The 22,335-nt window shown below is 36.4% G+C and overlaps 1 long non-coding RNA gene across 1 annotated transcript in view; it reads left to right on the top strand.

Moving 5' to 3' along the window:
• Positions 1 to 16,009, top strand: part of LOC126822074 (uncharacterized) — a 30,278-nt gene extending 14,269 nt beyond the window's left edge. The window contains exon 2 of the long non-coding RNA XR_007680630.2: positions 14,792 to 16,009. This is a non-coding gene — a long non-coding RNA (uncharacterized LOC126822074). The remainder of the gene's footprint in view (positions 1 to 14,791) is intronic.
• The last annotated feature ends 6,326 nt before the right edge of the window (positions 16,010 to 22,335 follow it).

Below are 22,335 nucleotides of genomic sequence, written 5' to 3'. Positions count from 1 at the left end.
ACATATTGAAGATAAAAAAAAAACTTTCGCCATTATACCGACGAAATGTATTGGCTGGTACAAAAGAATTACAATAGCAGAACGAAAATAAGTCAGCTATGTTAATTCCTTGAATAAAAATTGGTGTCAGGAGTTCTCGAACCAGTAAACACACCTTGTATCGTGTAAGACAACCACCAATACTGGGGCGATAGGTTAGATTTCCTATTTGTTTTATTTAAGATTAGAAAGAGAATACATTATGCAAGAGCCAAATCTGTCTATTGCAGGTCTTTCTTTAGACCTGAAATGTTATCTAAATTATTAATTAGACATTAATTAACCTATCCAGACCATATTCAACTTAGATGGCATCGCTAGTCTGCGATCTTTAATGGATTATGAGCTGATTTACTGCATAACTTTCCTTCACGATTAAACGATTAAATGGATAATCGAGACTATGCTGTTTATCGTACTGACTTTAGTAATGATGATCAAGGCTAGCCGGAAATTTCAACCGCTTAGTTCTCGGTTCATAATAACTCGTCCTTAATTCTTATTTCTTCATTTGTTGTCGTATTTCGACATTTGTACCCTAAAATTAACATTCGTATCTTAAAATTAACAATTGTATCTTAAAATTCAAATTTGTAACATTTGTATCTTAAAATTAACATTTATTTGTCTTAAAATTAACATTTGTAACATTTGTATCTTGAAATTAACATTTGTATTAACATTTGTATCTTAAAATTAACATTTGTATTTTAAAAATTAACATTTGTATCTTGAAATTAAACATACATTATGCAAGAGCTAAATCTGCCTATTGCAGGTGTTTCAATAGGCCTGAAATGTTATCTAAATTATTAATTAGACATTAATTAACTTATCCAGACCATAATAAACTCTTGATGTCATCGCTAGCATGCGATGTTTATTGGATTACATTCCGATTTGCTGTTCGACTTCCATTCAGGATTTAATCATGAAATGGATAATCGAGACTATGGTTTTTTTTATCGTACCGACTTTAGTAATGATGATAGAGGCTAGGTCGAAAATTCAATCGCTAAAATCTCGGTTCTGAGTGCATCAATTTGAATGAAATTTTCAGCAAATTGCCTTTACATTATCTAGTGTTCAACTATTACAGTGAGACCTGCCAGCTCTTTATCTAATCACCCATAATGTATCTTTAACATTTGTATTTTAAAATTAACATTTTTATCTTAAAATCAATATTTGTTTTTTAAACAGACATACAACAAAAAACAAATCTCGAACAACAAATTTCGAAATACAAATCTTGCAAAACATTTGTCAAAAAACATTTCTCCAAATTCATCAAACGGGAACGCTATTGGTGAGCCGAAATCAACTTGGCATACAATAAGTTATCATACAATAATGAAGAATCAAGCACGCAAACAACAAGAAAAATCGCAGACAGTCGCTTATTGTTTTAAAGTTCCTGTATGTCTGGGACACTGTTCCCGATGTCGCAGTTTGATTTGGTACACGATTTCACTTGGTGTCTTATACCATAATGTACTCCCTAGACATATCTAATGATAATGTGTAAACAGGAAAATATTATGTAATATAGATAGGAAATTCAACATCAGAGTGTTGGATTGGTAAAAAGTTCCCTGTAGAGTTTCTCAAAAATATGTAGGGTTTGTCAAACCGCTACATTGGGAATCAGAAAACATATCGAGAATCACGGGAATTCCCGGAAACAAACCCTATTCTTGACTTATGACCCCTTTTCACATAGACAAATAATATGGAATGAACAAAATGGAGATTAACGTCCTACTGTTCTGCTCTGACTATGCTAATGAAGGCGGGCATATGCAATACGGTGTGCTATGAGGTAAATTTTGCCCGAACAGATGCGCTATGGCCTCCTCTTTTATCAATACTAGCTGTCGCAGGATCTTTCACGTGTACGCCAATGTGTACACAGAACCTCGGTTTTTCGTCCCATTCGAACGACTATACGTTGTCCCTTGCCAGGCCGTCCTTTTAGCATCACTGAAAGGGGGGGGGGCACGCCTGGAAATACCGATATACTTTCTCGGCCAACATTGGACCCCTTACGCACTGAGGCACTGTGCCACAGTGGCTCCTCAAATAATATGGACTATCCTACTGCCTTAAAAATTATGACCCCATTACTTAAAAAGAATACAAATGCAGCAGTCTTTATAGACTGAACTGAATACATATACTTGGCTGATGAGGGCATATGTTTCGTTGGCTGGTAACCTATCATTTGACAATAAAGACTTAATATTGCAACATGTTTCATAAAAAGGCAGTGCGCCCTCTTAGCTGTGAATGTGAACATAAACTTTGACGGCTGGTAATTTTTTAGGGATTCCCTTTACTAGCTGTGCTACCCGGCGTTGCACGATTGTAATTTATCTGTGTTTTAGTAACATCCATCATGTTGTCCGGAACGTTTGTCCAATACTGTCCATGTTTCCGAACCAGTCAGTTGAATACTATGTAAAGCAACGCCAGTTGACGGCTAATAGCTTTGAAGGACATTCCTCAGAGTCCTATGCCCACACTATCGAACCAAACTGTGTAGCATGTGGAACTGTAACATTTTGTTCGTATCGTGGTAGGGGACGGGAAGCTTGAATTACTACAAATGTAAGAAAATGAAATATATTTTAAAAGAGTTACATGTAAATATAAAGGTTTTCTGTATATAGAGAAAGGTTATAAAGTGATAGATCTGTTACTTTATTGATGTTAAATTTGATATAAAAAAGATGAGTTTGAGATTTTACTTTATCATCCAGTATAAAAATTGTAACGGGAGTGATTTTCCAGCAGTAAATTAAACCAGTACCCCCACCCCAGGATATATTATTGCAGTAGATATGAATTTAACCAAATCTGAGTTTTGAGAAGTGCCCATTTCTTTTTCAGGTAACGCTACTATTGGTTGTGTCAATGACATATTTATTATGGTTTCCGGCGTTGAGTACATCTTCTGTAGATTACTGCCAAGTTGCCTGTCAGATAGAGGGGTCATCAACAGAATGTCTAAATGTACTTGCTGGACTTGAAACCAACCCGCAGTTGCCACGTGTTTATTTCTTTTGTTGTATGGGTTCCGACCCGACACTCACGCTTAACTTGAACAACTACACAGCGAGCATTACGCAAAGTTTCTCCGATTATCTGCTTTTAACAACAACAAATAGCTCTGATCTGGAAACGTATGCTAGATGTCTTGGTTATTGCGCCGGAGACTACACAGCCTTGTCCAAAGCTGACTGCGACAGTTACAACGCTGGTGGTTTTGTGACCTGTTCGAAACAAGCGTGTTAAAGCTCACAGTTCTCCCGCATGTACAGAATAGTATCCCAAAGATGGCGAAAGAATACACCTCTCCCAATATTACATGTGTAATATAATCTTCATATTATTATTATTATTATACTGTCAATATTTTTGTCACTAAACCGTAGCGATTGTAAAGTTGTCCAACTTTCGATCTAAAATTCCGATAACCCAAAAACATAACGATTTTATAAGAAAATCTCGATAGATGTATACTTATATCATTATGCACCTATTGAGAAAGAATCAATACTGGCTGGCCTAATTCTTTAGAAAACAATATGGATGGGTCGTATGCACGTTCCTAAAGCTGGGTTTGCAATGTCGATTTTTTTTGCCGATAAATCCTCAACAAAAAGTTTGGTTGTCATTCATAAGAACACAACTTCTTAGTTTATTACATGCAGGTACGTTTTAATACCCATAATTGACCACTGATTGACGAAGATACCTGTACGAGCATTGATTGAAACGTTACATGTAAAAAAACTAAGCAGTACTACATCAACAAAGTTGTGTTATTATGAATGTTATATATCTCTACTTCTAAATCTCATTCAAGAATTTAATTATGTAGTTAGTTTGTAACAATAATAAAACTTGTTCTTTTCCGAGTTGGCTCTCTTATGCTAGATTCTCACTGTTGTGCGATGCGTTGCGATGTGATTGTCCCTATTGAGTCCACGATACGGTACGTGCAGATACGTTCCGATACGTTTCGATACGGTCAAAACGATTGCTACGAATGACTTCAATAAATGATACGACCTAATAGGATCATCACGATTACTCCACGATTAAAACCACGATTTCAATCGCAGCACGAATCATAATAGTGGGAACCTCGCATTACAGATTTATCCACCTTCATCTTTTTTAAGCTTTCATATTTCATATGAAAGCTTATTGTTTCTGTTAAGATTATTATTAAACTTTCATATTTCATATGAAAGCTTATTGTTTCTGTTAAGATTATTATTGTTATTATTTTTTTTTTGTGTGTTTTATCCACAAATCGGATTTCTCAGAATCTAACCATAGGATCTTTCTGAAACTTTTACCTATCCCCCCAAAAATGGGTGGTGGCTGTTGATTAAATATATTTTCAAAACGTTTTACGAATCCGAAATCACCGAATTTTGCGAACGAATGCATTTGACCTACAATGCTGTAACTTTGTGACTATTTGGCCTATTTTATTAAATCTTTTTTCTTTGAGTACCTTGAGACAATTATTTCAAATCTGCAGATTCAGATTTTCGAATTTCGAAAATTCGTCGCTGTGATTTCGAACCGGTATTTATGACCAATTTGACAACTTATTTAATAGTTGTACGATTTTCATGAAATTTAGCATGTAAGTAGATCTTACCGATGCGACTTCAAAAATATGATTAGAAATTTGCTAAATTATCTCCCCTTAATGAAATTAATGATCAAAATTTTCAAAAAAATCATCGAAATATAGGTCAGAATGACCTAATTTTTGTTTTCGATACTAGACAAGTAATTACTGATTCATATGCAAAATATGGAGTTTGTCGATCGAACCGGAAATGCAACCATCTTGAAACGTGAAAAATTACTTTGCTTTTGCGATATTTTACTTACAGACATGGGAATTACATTTTCTGAATCCTTAATGGAATGCCTAAAAAACTTCAGAGCAGAATTTTGATTTAGGCCAAATGATGGTCACCATTTTGAATTGAATATGAAAAATAGTGAAATATCCACATTAATGGGCTTGAAAACATACACAATTGGTCGTGACTTAAAGAATCTATCTCCTATTACCGAATTTAATACATTTCAGGATAGCCTCACTCATTGTCGAATGTTTGGTATTTGAATATTTCAAAAATTCGAATTTTGCCTTTGATGTTTTCCGTGCCGAAAAGGTTGCTTTGAGTTTAGCTGGTTTTGATTTCGCGCATGCGCTACGCTGGAACCAAAGGTACCATGAGTACCAAATTCCGGCGAGGAACTTTTCACGCTGGTACCTAGGTACCCTGAAAATTTCAAGGTGATACCTGCATTCGTTCAAGTCGTTTGTTCTTGCCACGGCTGCAGGTCGGTTTTTTTTTCTGTCAATTTACGGCTTCTATAAGGGGAAAAAGGTGGAATTTCGCCGCGAAACCGGCACCGATTGTACGAAACCATGAAATTTGGACACAATACGCCCATTACCACCCCGGACTCTGTGCTTTACTCCCATTTTGATCCCATTAAAAACAAAGAGTTTTAGCAAAAAACCGATTTTCGGAATTTAATATTGGTTTTAATTAATTTTGAAATTGCAAATGCAAAGGGATTTTATCGCCTCTGCCGTATGTGATAGGTATTAGTACTATACACATTATCCTTAAAAGACAATTTTTTAAAATGACCGCAACGATGTATCGACACTAGAAACCGAAATTGCGTATTTTGACCTTTTTTGACTGCTGAGGCATCCTTCCAGTGGTCCAAATCTCTAGAATTTCTAGCGGTTAGCTGCGCCGCGATGATATTTATCACATATTAAAAGGAGAAAATGCTCAGATATCAAGAACAATAAAAATTCGATAAAATACGGCAATTTTTTAAGCCAAAAAACTTTGATCGGTGGGGGTGGGTTTCGAATTTATTTTCAACGTTCTCGGAATTCCAGACTCTTCTATTTTTTAATATGTGATAGCTTGAATCCCAAGGTACATCCCGTGCAAAATTGAAGGCAATCGGCCCAACGGAACGTTGCCTGGGCAGAGCAAATCAACCCCGTTATCGAAAATTTGCTCATTCTTGAACGCTTATTATAATAGATCAATCCGGGTCCCCGATCCACCGTCACATACCAAACCACTCCGAAATATACCCAAAATCCCCTAATCGACCGTAATGTCTTTTGACTTCGCGCATGCGCCACGCTTGAACCAAAGGTACGATGACTACCAAATTCCGGCGAGGAACTTTTCACGCTGGTGCCTAGGTGCCCTGAGAAATTCAAGGCGATACCTGCGTTCGTTCAGGTCGTTTGTTCTTCACACGGTTCCTGTCGTTCGGCTTTTTCCGCCATTTACGGCTTCAGTAAGTGCGAAAAAAGTGGAATATCGCCACGGCTGCAGGTCGGTTTTTTTTTCTGTCAATTTACGGCTTCTATAAGGGGAAAAAGGTGGAATTTCGCCGCGAAACCGGCACCGATTGTCCGAAAACCATGAAATTTGGACACAATACGCCCATTGCCCATTTTGATCAGATTAAAAAAAAGAGTTTTAGCAAAAAAAAAAAAAAGATTTTCAGTCAACTGATGGTCTCCATTTGGAATTGAATATGAAGAACAGTGAAAAATCCACTTGAACAGACGTGAAAATGAACTACAATAGGCTGTAATATGTTCAATGCGTCTCTTATTTCTGAAATTAATGCATTTCAGGATAGCTCGAGATCAAGATCGATTTTTTGGTGTTTGAAAATTTTCAAAATTTCGTATTTCGCCTTTGACCTTTTACGTGCCGACAAAATTGTTAACAGGACAATTTATGCCTTTAATTTTCAAAATTTACAAATTTAACCTAAATATTCGAACAGCTAAGGTCAATCTGATTCAAACAATGTTAGTTCCGTTCAAAGTTATTTCATTTATTTTTTTGATATTTTCCTGCCCCTTTTTAGTTCTTTCCCGCCATTTTCGTTTCATGTTCTCATCCGTCCCGTTTTTAAACGTGTTGATCAATTTTTCTGAAACTTCTGGAACGGAAAGTCATTCCGATTACAGCAATCCAACTCTCAATTATTTCCCTTTAGTTTTCAGATTATTTTGTTGCCCGGGTGCAATGTTTCTCACTATATTTAGACTTGTAACTTCGCGACTTTTTCACCGATTTTGATAATTATTTTTTGTTGTTCTTTTTTCTTTTAAGATACTTGATATAATCCATGTCACGTGACGATGAATATGAAAGCTTTCATATCTGCATGGGACAGTAGCAGATCTAGTTTTTCTTTTTTTTTTAATTTATTTTAAAGGGGGTCACGGTGGTTAATTATTTAAGACACTGGCTCGCTAGTCTGGAGGTCGTGTTTTCGATCCCTGCAGTGGTCGAGAATGTTCTTCCAGATTTTCCGCCGTGGTTCCCCTTTGTCAGTGATGCAGGACGGAGGACAGCTGTCTAGACGTTCGTTTGGGACGAAAAACCGAGGTCCCAGGTACACATTGGCGTGCACGTAAAAGATCCCATGACAGTTAGAATTCGATATAAGAGTAGACCGTAGTGCCGCTGTCCGGGCAAAATTTCCCTCATTTGACACTGTATGGCTTATGCCCTTCTTCATTAGCCTAGTTCGGAGCCGAGCAGTATGACGTTAAGCCCCATTTCATTTCATCATTTTAGAAAATACCCAGGAAGTTCTGACTTATAAGTATATAAATTCTTTTGGGTCTTATGCAGAGAGATGTAATGGGATTTCATAATTATTTGGTAAATCGACATGTACCATTCCCCGTCATTTGGGTATACTAACATTTGTTTACAACTTAAACAGATGAACTTCACACTTATACCTTTTCACACGGTAATGGGTTAAAATTTAGTTTGTTAATTAAAAAATATAGTCGAAACGATGAAGTTGGAGTCAACGGCAATAACAGCTCTTTCAAATCCTTACTATAACACAAAGAAATGTAACCTTAGCATAATAATAATATTGGCCATCGGCGAAACCGATTATCACTGATTTTTTAAAAAAATATGCAAGATGTTTTTATTTCAGTAGTCTGCTAGTCTTGCAAAGACTGTATAGTTTCTTTTTGGAATTCGTTTTATTTCTGAACATTAGTTTTCGAGGCTAAAAGTTCATAACCGTACGTTGATACATTGTTCGTGTCATCGTCACACTATAACTACCCATATTGTTATTAATATCTTGGCTCCTAGTCTGTAATTTTTGCTGCTCATAAAAAATGTCATTTTTTTAAAGTCCAGATTTAATATGCACCCACATACGTCCGTCCATCCGCCCCTCGTCCACATGCCCGTTTATGTTCAAATTTATGAAATCTTGTGAACGTAATGGACAGAGATCTTGATAGATATTTTATAAGAGCATTGTGATTGTTCATTGGTACTTAAAAGGAAGTACCCTATTAAATGTTTAACAAAATTTGGAGATAAATTTCGAACGCGTTTTGCAAGAGTTGGTATTATTCATTTTCATTCAAACTTTGACGTTTAAAGTTAATTAACCCGTTACAGGACATACGGATTACTTTGCTGTTGGTGGGTGTATTGAATAAAATGGGTAAATTCCGCGCAGTGAACTGTTCTCAAAACCCTATTCCGTGTATCTGCAGCTTTTCTAATATTTTTTCCAAGAATATTTCAGGCGAGGCAAATAAGCTATTTCTTCATATTATTTCGGTGTCCTTTATGTGTATTTAAACCAAACTGTAAAATCTGATACTGAAATCTGATATTTCAAGTTTTAAACTTGAAATTATTTCAAAATAAAATATATAATCAATGTTATATACTAACTGTTTTAAAGATGGGTTCCCGCATACAAACTGGGTGATTTAATGGTATGGACCAAAAACATATTCAAACTAATTAATTTGTCATAATTATGCTTCAAATCCTTCTCAAACATTGTAATTGCGAAGGAATGCCCTGCTATTAAAATTCGATCAAACCAGGTCATGTTTACGTCACGTCTTGGGAGTCAGAGGAGAAATCATTGCATACATAAGACGATGTTGTCTTTAATCGCTTACTATTTATTACAAATATCGAATCCTAATTAAATTCTCGGATTATCCACTACCCGCGTCTTTTTCCGTCATTTTTATCTCAGAAAGTATTGTACGTCTAACTCTTCATAAAGTTTATCAACTTGTACATCAAGCGCTCAATGTTCGCTTGTGACCTTTGACATCGTGCGTGCAGAAGGTCATAATCGTCGGGCTGTTGATTAGGGGAACCCTTACATTTTTGTCCTGTATACGCTCCATGAGTGTTTTTTGGGGAATCCAGTATTTTTCTAGTAAGATTGGATATCTCTACTTTCCATATATACCAAAATTGCCATACTTTTATTGGAAATAACCACCCGATAAATACTTTTCTGGGAACCCATCTTTAACTCTTTTAAAGAGTAATTTAGACTATTTTAGCATCTATGTATCTAAATACTTTATTGGCATACTTGATAAACATTGTGTATTTATAGAGAATAAAACGATATTAATTCTGTGAAATACTGAGTTTGAGTGATGAGATAATCAGACGCTTAAGTTGAACTGGTTAAAAAAAACCCGGGGATCGTTAAACCAGTTTAACTTAAGCGTCTGAACGCAAATGTGGGGCAAATAAACCAGTTTAAAAAACCCAGCTCGCGACCTGTCTTCGAGAAGGCTTTTTTATTTTAAACTGGTTCATCTTAGCCGTCTGAACTGATTGGTTTTAAAAAAAAACGGCTCCAGCTTGCTTTGAGCATGCGCAGTACGCAGTAAGTTATATTCCTGTGAAAATATCGGGGTCAGACAGTGCCAATGTTATCCAACGCGTGCGAGAACCGAATAAAGAATATGTAGCTACCCATGCGTAGTTAACTCTAACCTCCGACCGAAGAGGTCAGAATAGTTAAACTGGTTTGGCTTATAGTACGTGTGAATACAACAAGATGCTGTCTTAAAAGCCCCAACGATTATGAACTGGTTTTAAAATAAGCCTCTGAACGGGCTAGTTACTGATAGTAGCATAGTTGTTAAGCCCAGCTCACAACCCGCCGTACGTGTTTTGACACGCACGGGTCGTAGGGTCTGGTAGCTCGCAGATCAGCTGCAAGAAACCCTGTGAAAATTTTGTATGTGCAGGACCAAAAGTCCCTACAGGCAGTCTGTGATCTTTTACGGTATCGAACACACGGACGCGCACGTAAGTTTCACGCACGGGTTTACTAAAATTTCCCCCGCAAACTGCACGTGGTAGCACGTAGGGCTGGTTGTGGGCAGGTCTTAAGGTGTATACTTTACACCCACTCGCAACATCGAGCTATATTTTGTAGCTTTGTAAATACAATGAAATGAACTTAGTTAAATGTCATACTCGGGGTTTCGTCTCGTCAGAAAGACTAGATGCTCTTCCTTTGCCAGCCCTGCACCACTGGCATGGGTTAGCGCGCCAATACATTACTCATTGAGCCACTTGTATACATGTATAATAAGATGGCTAAAGCCTAGCTCACAACCCGCCTGGGTGGTTTGGTTTGGTAGCATGCAGACCAGCCGCAAGAAAACGTGTGGAAAGTTTGTAAGTGCACGGCGCAGGACCAAAAGTCTCTACGACCAGTTCTGCGATCTTCTACGCAAGTGTAGTCTCGGTCACCCACAACCTCCTAGTCTTCAACGTACGGAGGGTCTGGGACTGTCGTCAATATTTGACGAAAAGTTCCATTGCCCATGCGTAACCGGCATTTTTTTTTTTATGTGGTTGATTATCCAATATCTCTGGCCAAGTCAAGAAAGACTAGATGCTCTTCCTTTGCCAGCCCTGCGCCACTGGCATGGGTTAACCACGGGATCAAACCCTGTTTAGTGCGTCAGTACATTACTCATTGGGCCACTTGTAAAGTAAGAAGGCTAAAGCCTAGCTGGGGCATTCCACGTCAAATGTACACACTTTTATGACACTATGTCACCGATTTTGACCTAACTTGCAGGAATTGTTGTCCACCTGGAAAGAAAACACCATCCCAAAGTTTTTTGTCATAGGGCCTAATGGGCCACCAATGATTTGGGCCATCCGACTGACTTCGCAACTTCTATCAGCCATAACTCAACACACAGTTGTCCGATCTCGATGATATTGGTATCGAAATACTCAGCATTTAACGTAACTCTACCAGGATCACAAATCGATCAAGCCATCCCCCCCCCCCCAAATTGACATATCCTATAATCGTCATACACACCAAAAATTAGAGTGGGATCTCCATGGGAACACGGTCAAAATGAACACCAAAGATGGGTACCCCTACACGCTATCCGCTTATTGTAATCAATGTCTCTTTGACAGAGCTTTACTTGATTCGGTCATTTCACGTTTAGAAAGTCTATAAGTGCATCCTGTCTCTGTTGTCGGAATTCCGTAATATAACCCAGCCAGCAACGTCTGTCATATTTAGCAGTGACGTAGCCAGGTGAATTTCCGATGAATAATGGGTCTGAAGCCACAGAAGTTACAGTCTCAAGTCCTTCATCCTCAGCATTGCTGTACTCGCATCAAAATTTGCACTTTTTCACTGCGGTCAGAGGTAGCGAAATTATCCTTGAGTCCTTTGATCAAATTCGGCAAGCAGTTGACATCGCATCGCTCTTCACTGGGTCTTGCATCCACATCTAGCCTTCGCTTCACTAAAGCTTCTACTTTACTTCTCTTCTCCGTCCTATAAATAGCCAATCTATCCGATTTCCGTTTCAAGAAAGGACTTTCCCCAATCGCTTCAAGTGTCTGACTTAGTGTTTCTGTTTCTGTTTCTGAAATAGGTTCGATAAATTCGGCATCAACGTGTCCTCTGTAGTAGATGTTGAAAATGAAGCCTGCTGACGTTTCTCGGTAGAAAGAGCTTTCAAAGCCTTGCGACATCCAGTACACAAAAGCTGTCCCTTCTGTAGTCTTGAGGGATGCAGAGCAAGAAGTACAGCAGAGACGTCGCGTAAATCCGTCTTTTGCAGCTTTCGATGACGATTTAAAGGGTCAGCACAAAACCGTCGCTCCTGTCTATTCGCCATACTTTAACGTGAATTGTCAGGTTGCCAACTGATTGTGACACCTGGAGAACGGATTAAGTTTTCAGTCTTGGGCAATCAGATTAATAACTCACCTGACTAGTGATGGAAGCTACGTCTTTCGAGAGCTATGATGGTGTGGATAATGCCAATAGTCCTGCCTGCCTACCGTAAGCGCAATGAGAACTTCTGTAGCACTGGTTTACTAAAAATTTATTGAAGTTTAATATTACCGATGGTGTTTAATTTACCTTGACAACGCTTATATTTTTTCGGGGAGCTTCATAGTTTTGCGGTATATTGTTCTGCGTTGTCATATTTAAAGAGCATCGTCCGAACTCATGGGTACGCTGGCCAGTTGGGCCACGTCTTTGCTGTACATTTTTAAATGTTAAACACTCATTTTTGTTGGGTGCATCCATACAGTAAATATATATTTAATTGTATCGACCTTTAACATTTTCATTCCACTGAGTGGCTGTGTAGGTAGAGTTACTGCTTTGCTTGGGCCCTATAATGATGTTAACGGTGCCCCGGGTAGCAAGCAGTACTCTTCAGCAGGGATGAATGTCATTATTAACTCAGTTGCCCCCCCCCCCCCCCAAAAAAAAGATTATTAAGCTAAGATGATTATGATTTCTTCTATAATAAGGTGTTTGCCAGCTGTAGCCTACCGCCACGTTTCCGACTAACACTTGTGTTTTGCATTTATATGAGTGAAATGGGAAATGGAATTGGATTTAGCATCTCTTCTTCGCAATATCTCAATAATTGTTAGACTAACATAGAATAATTTTTATAGAAAATGGTCACCCTATACACTGGGAATATAATGTGGCATGGAATTCACATGTCAGCGATTCTATAAAAAATATGTAAATTGGTGGACTTCCGTTCTATTTCCCATCTCAGACACAATTTACTTGTCAGAATTTGTGGACGACTACTTTCACATATTATGCTCTTTTCCCAAATAAACATATTTACAGACTTTTAATTCTAATCTTATTTGTAATCCAGAAAGGCCTTGAATTCACCATGGACTTAAGTTGGATTCACTATGGACCTAAATATTGATTTCACTATGGACTTCACGTTTTGTTCTTTTAATATTAAAACTCAGGAAAACCTAGTTCCTTTAGGAAAGGCCTCTGATCGGACGTTGTCCCCGGCCCGTTCCTATCCATGCCTATTAAGCTACAATATGAAAATACCGCCCCCCCCCCCTCTTTTCTAAGGCTATTTTGGAATCATTACCTTCTATTTTTCACCATGATTCATTTTTCGTCACAACTGACACAAATTTATAATAATTCAACACTATATCCAAGTAGAACTTTTCGGTTAAAAAAACATGCAGTCTGCGCAGGTTCAATGCTCGTAATGGCGGATCACCAAATTCTACTTGAAAATAGTGTTGAATTATTATAAATTAGTGTCTGGTGTGGCGAGAAATGATTCCTTTTGGCAAACAGAAAAAAAATAATAATCACGGTGAAAAATAGAAGATAAGGATTCCAAAATAGCCATAGAACAGAGGTGGAGACGAGTGGTATTTTCATATTGCAGCTTAATAGGGATGAATAGGAAGGGCCAGGGGCCAGCGTCCGATCAGAGACCGTTCCGAAAGGAACTAAGGAAAACCGTGTTGTTTTAAATAATATGTGGTAATATAGCAGTAATACACCAAAAATACATAAGCTATAAGCTATATACTGGAAACTCTAAATGTCCCATTTTTAACCCGCTCAAACTGAGAATGATATCTGACAAAATCAAGTACGCTTTGTTCTTTTAAACCCCAAACGGGTAATCATCAATTACTTAAAGATACATTATGGGATATTTTTATAAAGAGTTGGCCATTCTTGCTATAACAGTTCAAAAGTAGATGATGAAAGAAGAATATATCGAAAAATTTAGTCAAGTTACTTTATTCTGAACATAGTTATCATCGTTGTAATATTTGACTAAAAATGGTAGCGAAATGCGTCTTCACCTTCGCCCATCGTTTGATTGACAGGCGTTAACTCCACCTACATATCTCGATTATCAAGTAAAGTTTTCAATGGCATACGGATTGGAAACGCTTTACAGCGGCCTCGCTAACTACACTCTATCATTTAGCCTCGATCTAACTGACGTATTTTCATCAGGTTACCCCTTATTTGATTTAATCAATTAGTGAAATCCTATTTAAATCCGAGCTGTAGCCGAGCCATCCGTGGGTCTACAGAGTTGATTTTGGTCTTGTTGTTTAAATAAAGATCTAATTTATAATTTCTATAACATATGAAGCCTAAATTAAGACTTGCAATAATCAGATTTAGCTCTTGCATAATGCATGTTTAACTGGTCATAGCATTCATGCGTATGTTCTTGACATCTACTTTAAAATGTTTCAGAATGAAACATAAATCTACTGGCATTTGCAATACCACCATTTCTTATACAAGAACCTAGAGTAACATACGTAACAATTTTCAGAGGGTGTACAAAATTGTGGAAATAGAAATTTAAATACAGTAGCTGAAGCTACTATTGATAAGGTACATACAATCATATTCGGGGGAGTAATACATTGATCAACAATGCGAAAGACCTGTCATCCAATTTGTAACGTGAATGAAATTGGTCAAAATCCGAGTTATGAGATGTGGTTATTTCTACTTCCAGGTAACACTACTAATGACGGTGGCATGTTTATTATTGTCTCCAGCATCAACACAAATTAGCAGTATAGATTACTGTGAAGTTGCCTGTCAGCCAACCGGTTCATCAACATTGTGTCAAAATGCTCTCACCACTTACGGAAGCCACCCAAATCTTCCCATTATCTACTTTCATTGCTGCGTAAGTCATTATTATGTTACTGAAGGGTTAATCAACTACAAAGCCGACCTAACAACAGAGTTCCTCAACTACCTCGACAATGAAACGGATAAAGACATTCTGGAAACATACGCTCAATGCTTTGGTTACTGCTCCGCTGACTATTCTCCGATGTCTAAAGATGACTGTGACACTAACATTGCTAACGGTTTTGCAGCTTGTTCATCACAAACGTGTTAGAAACTCTTAATTTTCTCTATTTGACAATATGCCCAACATCTTTATTGGTCACAGTAACCTTTCCTGCTTTAAAGCCATCACAGTTTATGGCCCAATCAGCACAATCTTATATTTCTTCTAACACTAGTTATTCAGTAAATATTTACATATTATAAAGAACAGTATATAATTATGGGTTTTGAAAACAAGCCGGAGGTTATATAAATTCATCTTCCGAAAAAAAATATAAATACATTGATTAGACTCCAGAAAATTCAGAACAAAGCTGCACGTATCGTTTCTCTAACTAAACAATCTGAACACATTACTCCAGTACTCCAAAATCTTCATTGGCTACCAGTTTATCAACGAATTAATTTTAAGATCGGTCTTTTAACTTTTAATTGTCTAAATAATAACTGTTCCCCACAATATCTTAATGAACTTTTAACCCCGTATAAACCAAGCAGGAACCTACGCTCTGCTGATAAAAACTTACTTCATGTTCCTACAGTAAAAACTAAAACTGGTGAACGGGCTTTTGTTTACGCCTCTGCTAACGTGTGGAATGAATTACCTCGACATGTAAAAGACTCTACTAACGTTGCTGTTTTTAAAAAAAAATATCTTAAAACCGAACTTTTTAAACGTGCTTTTAAACTATGAACATGTTGACATTTTAATGTTTTAGAACTATTTGTTTTATATTATATGTAATATTTTAATTGTGAAAAGCGCCGCGGAGCAGCTGTTAGCTGGAGCACTCAGCGCTATACAAAATGATTATTATTATTATTAATTATAATCATACATTATATACTGGTATAAAAATGAAAATGAAAATGTTTACTCTCAATTAATTGATCAAGCTTTTATTTTGGGTAGAGTACAAATCGGTTAATATACAGAATGTTGTATAATGTAGTGTCGTTAGCGAAACGATTATTTGATGTTCATAGTACGGAAGGGTATGCGAACCTCGAGTTGTAGATATAGGAGATAGAAAGTCAAAAGTCTAGAACCTATCACAGGACAATACTATCAGTAACACCAGACACTGCTGGACACGATATTTCTCCAACCAAAAGACAGCAGGTAAAACCATCAGGGTACAATATAAATTATCAAATATTTGATGGTAATTATTAAAGCTAAATCAGAACACGATAATAATATGAAACTTGGTGATTATGCAGAAGACAGGCACACCCTTTTCTTATACGCCTATATTAAGAGCTGTTATATATTGTTGACTCACGCATCTGTCCGCCCTTCTATTGTGCAAACTAAAAGATGTGTACAAACATACACACCACACAGATACAAAATCTAACCTACCCCCCCCCCCCACACACACACACACACACACGGAATATATAAGAATTCCTGATGGAAAATATCACCGTTGTAAGAACTAGCACATTCAATGGGGATATATTATTTAACTTTCACATTCACAGTTTTCATAAACTGTTGTCGAACACGGCAAGAATATGCTTAACTTTCGGAAAACTGATACTATGGTATTGGATAAACTATTTCACATTTTGTTACATTGATTTTTAATGTGTACGTTTGAATTTGATTGGACGTTAGGATTTATGGAACTATATTCTATATTTAACCATATTTCACTGTAATCAATGCTTATCAAACATTTGTCTAAAATGCAATAAATGTAAAAAAGAAAACTGTCATTGAAGCCATTTGTATGTCCATCAAACTTCGAGCTTGACAGAGGGCTTCAAAAACAGATTATTTTAAAATTTACCTATGTATTTTTAAAAAGACCTAAACAGCTTCGATATGTCACAATAGAGTATAATACAATTCGGTTATCTGATGTTATTTCAATTATTGATCAGGAAACTCTATAAGCGGAAGTTTATTTTTCATTTCATTGTGTCAACAGTGAAACATTAAATCGGGTATATTTAAACAATGACTTTTTCTAATGAGGTGAAATGTTCAACTAAGACAGAATGTCATACGCCAAATCAAATTAAAGGACAATATTGGTGTCAGTCTTTATAACATATGTGAGAGAACTGGTTAAACACGTTACAAATATAATTTTAACACAGAGATCAATGCTACGATAGATGCGTTATGAAGCTTTCAAGAGAGGGAAGTAACAAACGACGCAAACGGAAAACACGAGTTATCCTTCTATATAACTAACTGAAGTGACGATTGATAACAGATACACAGGCGAATTTCTGCCCACTAATAATTACTTCGAAGACCAAAAGTTGTTATATGAGATTGTGGGAGATATCTGACAATTTTAAAAAAAATAATTGAATGTCACTAGATAAGAGAAAACGATAAAAATAAAAAATTAGAAAAAGTCCGTGCATTACCAGGATTTTATTAAATATAGAATGAATGAAAACAAGGGAATGTACGGACTATTTTTATTTTTATCGTTTTCCCTTATCTACTGACATTCGATTACTTTTTTAAATTATCAGATATCCTCTCACAGCATCATATAACAACGTTTGATCTTCGAGGGAACTATTAGTGAGCAGAAATTCGCCAGTGTGTCTGTTATATAGAAGGGTAACTCGTGTTTTCCTTTTGCGTTCGTCACTTCCCTTTCTTGAAAGTTTCGTAACGCATCTATCGTAGGTGTTAAAATTATATTTGGAACGTGTTTAACCAGTTCTACAACATATGTGATAATGACTGACACCAATATTGTCCTTTAACATTTAAAGTTATTATTTTTGATCCCAATCAAAGAGGTGTGCTCATTTAAGTGAGCACGATTGCACAAAAGGCAGGTTTAGGAAAAGATCAACGGAGCGATTGTTATTAAACTTTGTACGTCGTTTAGATTCTCCGTTATATGACTAAATCTATTTGTCAAGACCAGTTCAATTTTTGTCAAGGTCGCCTAGATGTAAACAAGGTCAGCGCACGTGATTGTTGGTGAGATTGTAGGTTTGGGTTAGGTCCAGGGTTAGGGTTAGGGGTTGGATTAGCGCTAGCTTTGTTTACATCTCGTGACTAACCCCATTTTGTATATAATACCCCCCCCCCCAAGACACACACACTCACACACTAAAAACAAACCTCAAAAACCCAACGTATTGTCATAATGAATTGGGCTGGACTAATTGTATCTACTGTTGAGATAAATCAAAGTGTTTATGTTTTGAAAAATATTATATAAAGATATTGGCCATGTTGACAAAGATGATATATCGGCCACATAACAGTGACACTGATTTGATTGATTACATGGCGTAAAATATTAATTAGCCTTTGTTCCATATTATCCCTCTAGATAAACCTATTACATCTATCAATATCTAATTGTATTTTGATTGTTATAAGGCGTTTTCTATCACGTATGTCAATACATACAAGGTCATTGTTTTGATAATAATAAAAATACCCAAAGGACAATAAGAATGTCAAACGTTGGAACATCGAACTCGTGAAGGCTAATACTTAATTAGGGTTTCACATTGTGTAGCTTGTGTGAAATATTATTGTTTTTGTTAAAAATTTTCTGCTTATTATTTTTTTTTCACTTGAGCATATCTCGGAAACTATTCGTCGGATCAATTCGATGGCTTACAGGGAAAGTAAGTGGGACTTAGAGATTAAAGCTATTTCGATCGTTCTGCGACAATGCGAAATGTCCGAAATCGCCGAAGTTGTCGTTTTTTGAAATATTGCCGTAATATTAACAATAATCGTCGGATTTTAACATAGCATACATTTTGACATAGCCCGAGACAGGGCACATAGCTACGGTAGTTTAGATTTTTGATTTTCGACGAATCTTCGCAGATATTAGGCGCCAAATTTTGAAAATTTAAATTTTTACAAAAATCTTTTTTATTTATGAATATTTTTTTATAGTATTTTGCACAGGATTAAAGGGTCTTCGGACAAAAATATGAACAAATATTCTCTCAGTACTTTGCACTAGCTGCCACTGGCTAATTCAGTTTTCGTTCCTAGATTAATTATTTGTTGTTCGATTTGTATAAAATAAAGTTCATATGCTCTGTGGTCCCAAATGTCATTTTTTTCTTTACCGATAAAGATTTCTGTCGGCACCGGAAGTGATGTAATTTTGACTGTTCGGAACGCCATTTCGCAAGTTAATATTAATTTTTAAAAATCTGAGAGACCAAGACGAATGCCCCTACTACAGGCGCAAAAGGTGGAAAAAGGGGGTAAAAATGAGCTATTTACAACCCATTCAGGATTTTCATATTTTAAAATATTCCTTCGTAACTATCATAAGCATGTAACATTAATCCACACGAAGAAAATGTATGTCAAAATTAGTTTGTAATGTGAGCAGTTTCCGAGAAATAGTCAGTTTTGCATAGGTCACTTTTATTTTGCCTGTAAAAGAATCAATTATTATTTGATTTTCTATTTTCTTTCTTAACCATTTGATGCCTAATGCCACTTATGACTAGGTCAAACCATTTTAACACTTTCACTGTCACCGGAAATGACGTCATTTCGGCAAAACACATACTTTATTTAAATTTGTTATTTGTTATTTTTGAAATTGTGATATTTGATTACAATCAACAAACAGAATGAAACAATACGACCATACAGATACCACAAAATAGACGATTTCCTACAAGTCGCTTTCCAAGGTTTTTGGTCCATAAAAGTGTCAATGTTTATTCGATTTTCATAAAATTTTCACCCTGTGATGCCTTACGATTTCATTACACAAATTCAAGATTTTCATTATCACCGGAAGCAATGTTATTTTGGTAAAAACTGTATTTTTAGTCTCAAAAACAAATATTTGTTTGAAGTAAGTGATATTTATTATTCGTATAAGATTATGATATTTGATTTCAATGGAAAAATAGTATGAATCAATACGATCATATAGACATCAAAAAAGTGTTTCTAGTGTCTTCCCTTGCCGAGAAATAACCAATTTTGTCAGTATCACTTTTTAAGGTTTTTCGCATTTTAATAAGGCTTTGTAAAGGCTTAATTCCGTTTCTGTCATGCAAAGGACAATCGAAGTGGTTATTTCTGTAATCCAATTTAAATATTTTGTTGATAACGGAAGTGATGTCATCGTATCCAGACTTCTTTGTATAAATGGAAATGATATTGCTGGATTTAAAGGCTAATTCTGCGTTCATTTTAAAACACGTGTGCAATGCAAATGTGGAAATCTGTTTACCGTTTTCTTTGTTTTGGGTAGTGACGCCAGTTCAAGAGTAACGTGGCACCGGTAAAACCCGTCATCACTACATCGCAGTTCTAGTTAGAACCTGTTTTTGGTAAAATAAAGTGATTCTCTAGAAGAGATAAGGTTTTTAGCGTCTACTTACGTTATTTCGGGACTAACATTTTCATTTCAGTAACGTAGTGGAGGAAATTGGAGAAAACCCACGATGTTAGGCAAAGACTTACCAAACCTTATGATCTATCATGATATTATACTAATTTGTTGACATTTTGGGTCATAAACGAAATGCCTTCTGTCAGTAATACAAAATCAAACTATGTCAGGAATTCGTCCACGACCAGTTCTGGACAGTCAATCTAACCATAGAACTAGCTAACTATTGTGCAAAAGACTCAGTCCTTATCCTTGTATGATACAGTGGAACTTTAAAATTAACGAAATTTTGCAGACATACATGAGGACCGCATAACATAGTCTATGAAAATACATGCTGAGGGAAAATATCAAATCGGTCATGTTTCCGGAGTACAAATTCTAAAGCATTATGCCCCTTACCCAAAAGAAACTACGTTGATCTATCATAAATCTATCAATCTATGTTAAGTGTTATGTTTACGACTTGACGAAAAAATTACAATGAGTTATTTGTTGACATTTTATATGCGTTTTTTATATACACGTGTAAGTATAATCGCCATGGCGTATTAAAATAAATATTATCTAGTTCAACAGTCGAGCAAATAGTGAACATTATAAACTTTGGTTATGGTCATTATCAATAACAATTGGTCCCTCCAAACATTCTGTAAACTGGACTCCCTCTGAGAATACAAGCCTTGGGGAGAAATGTAAAAAACACTCAAGATATAATTACGGTGATAAAATGGAAGTTCACGAGCCATGGGATAAAGAGCGACTAACAATTGGTCTTTAATCGGTGGAGGTTTCATATTTATAGACCAATTGTTTGATAACTGTTTTTTGTGTAATTGTAACGGCAGGTGGTTGTTTGTGTGTCCATACACATACATACCGACAAAATCAAACTACGAATATACATTACCACTCAAAGGACGGGGGCCCAATTTTTGTATCCAAATTCAAGCTGTTTTCGAAGATTCTGTTTAAATTTACATAAATATATATAACTGTAGATATTCCTATCCTATAATGAACCAGACTAATCGCTCTTTACGATTTATTAGAATTTCTGGTATCAAGCTGACTTGGTATGCGCTATCAAAATATATGTACAAAACAAGAAAACCCCACGAAACAATCATCTATTCTACCATGAATTCTGAATTATAGTTTGTCGGCGTGGCTCAGAGAGAAAAGCGCTCGGTCGCTAAGCTTCATTTTAACGTATATATATCTGAGATACTCGGAGGTCACTTTGCTAAAACACAGAAATTGTGATTTAACACAGCAACATATGACATACCAAATACATGTACTGCGTTTATGGTTTACTGATGTAATAATAATCAGGTGTACAGATTTTGACAGGAAATATTAAGCAAGCAATCAAATAGAAAAACAAACATCGGACCATCAGACGCCAAAATATCAAAAAGAAATCTTTTTCATCACATAAACTATTCAGCCTACCAAGAGTGATCGACACTGGCCCGCTCACCATCATTGTAGCGTTCTACAGGCCCGGAGAAGTCCCCGATTACCTGGCGGTGCCCGGATACCCTGACAAACGGAACGAGGACGGACCGGGGCCCCATGACGAGAAGGCCCGGACAGGTGGCTTATAGTTTTTAATTCACCAATTTTTCAAAAAAAAAAAAAAAAAAGTGGCTGACAGAATCGGGTTCTAATCCGACCCACGCCACTTGGTACCCACATTCAGAAAGTAACAGTTTATGTTTTTATTAATTTATACCCACAAATTTAAAAAACAAATATTACTCGGCATACCTCCGGGCCCCTCTAGGCTTCGGGCCCCTGGACAAGTGTC

Source organism: Patella vulgata, chromosome 5, assembly GCF_932274485.2.
Source record: "Patella vulgata chromosome 5, xgPatVulg1.2, whole genome shotgun sequence".
Classification (NCBI taxonomy): domain Eukaryota; kingdom Metazoa; phylum Mollusca; class Gastropoda; family Patellidae; genus Patella; species Patella vulgata.
This window is presented reverse-complemented; position numbering and strand designations above follow the sequence as displayed.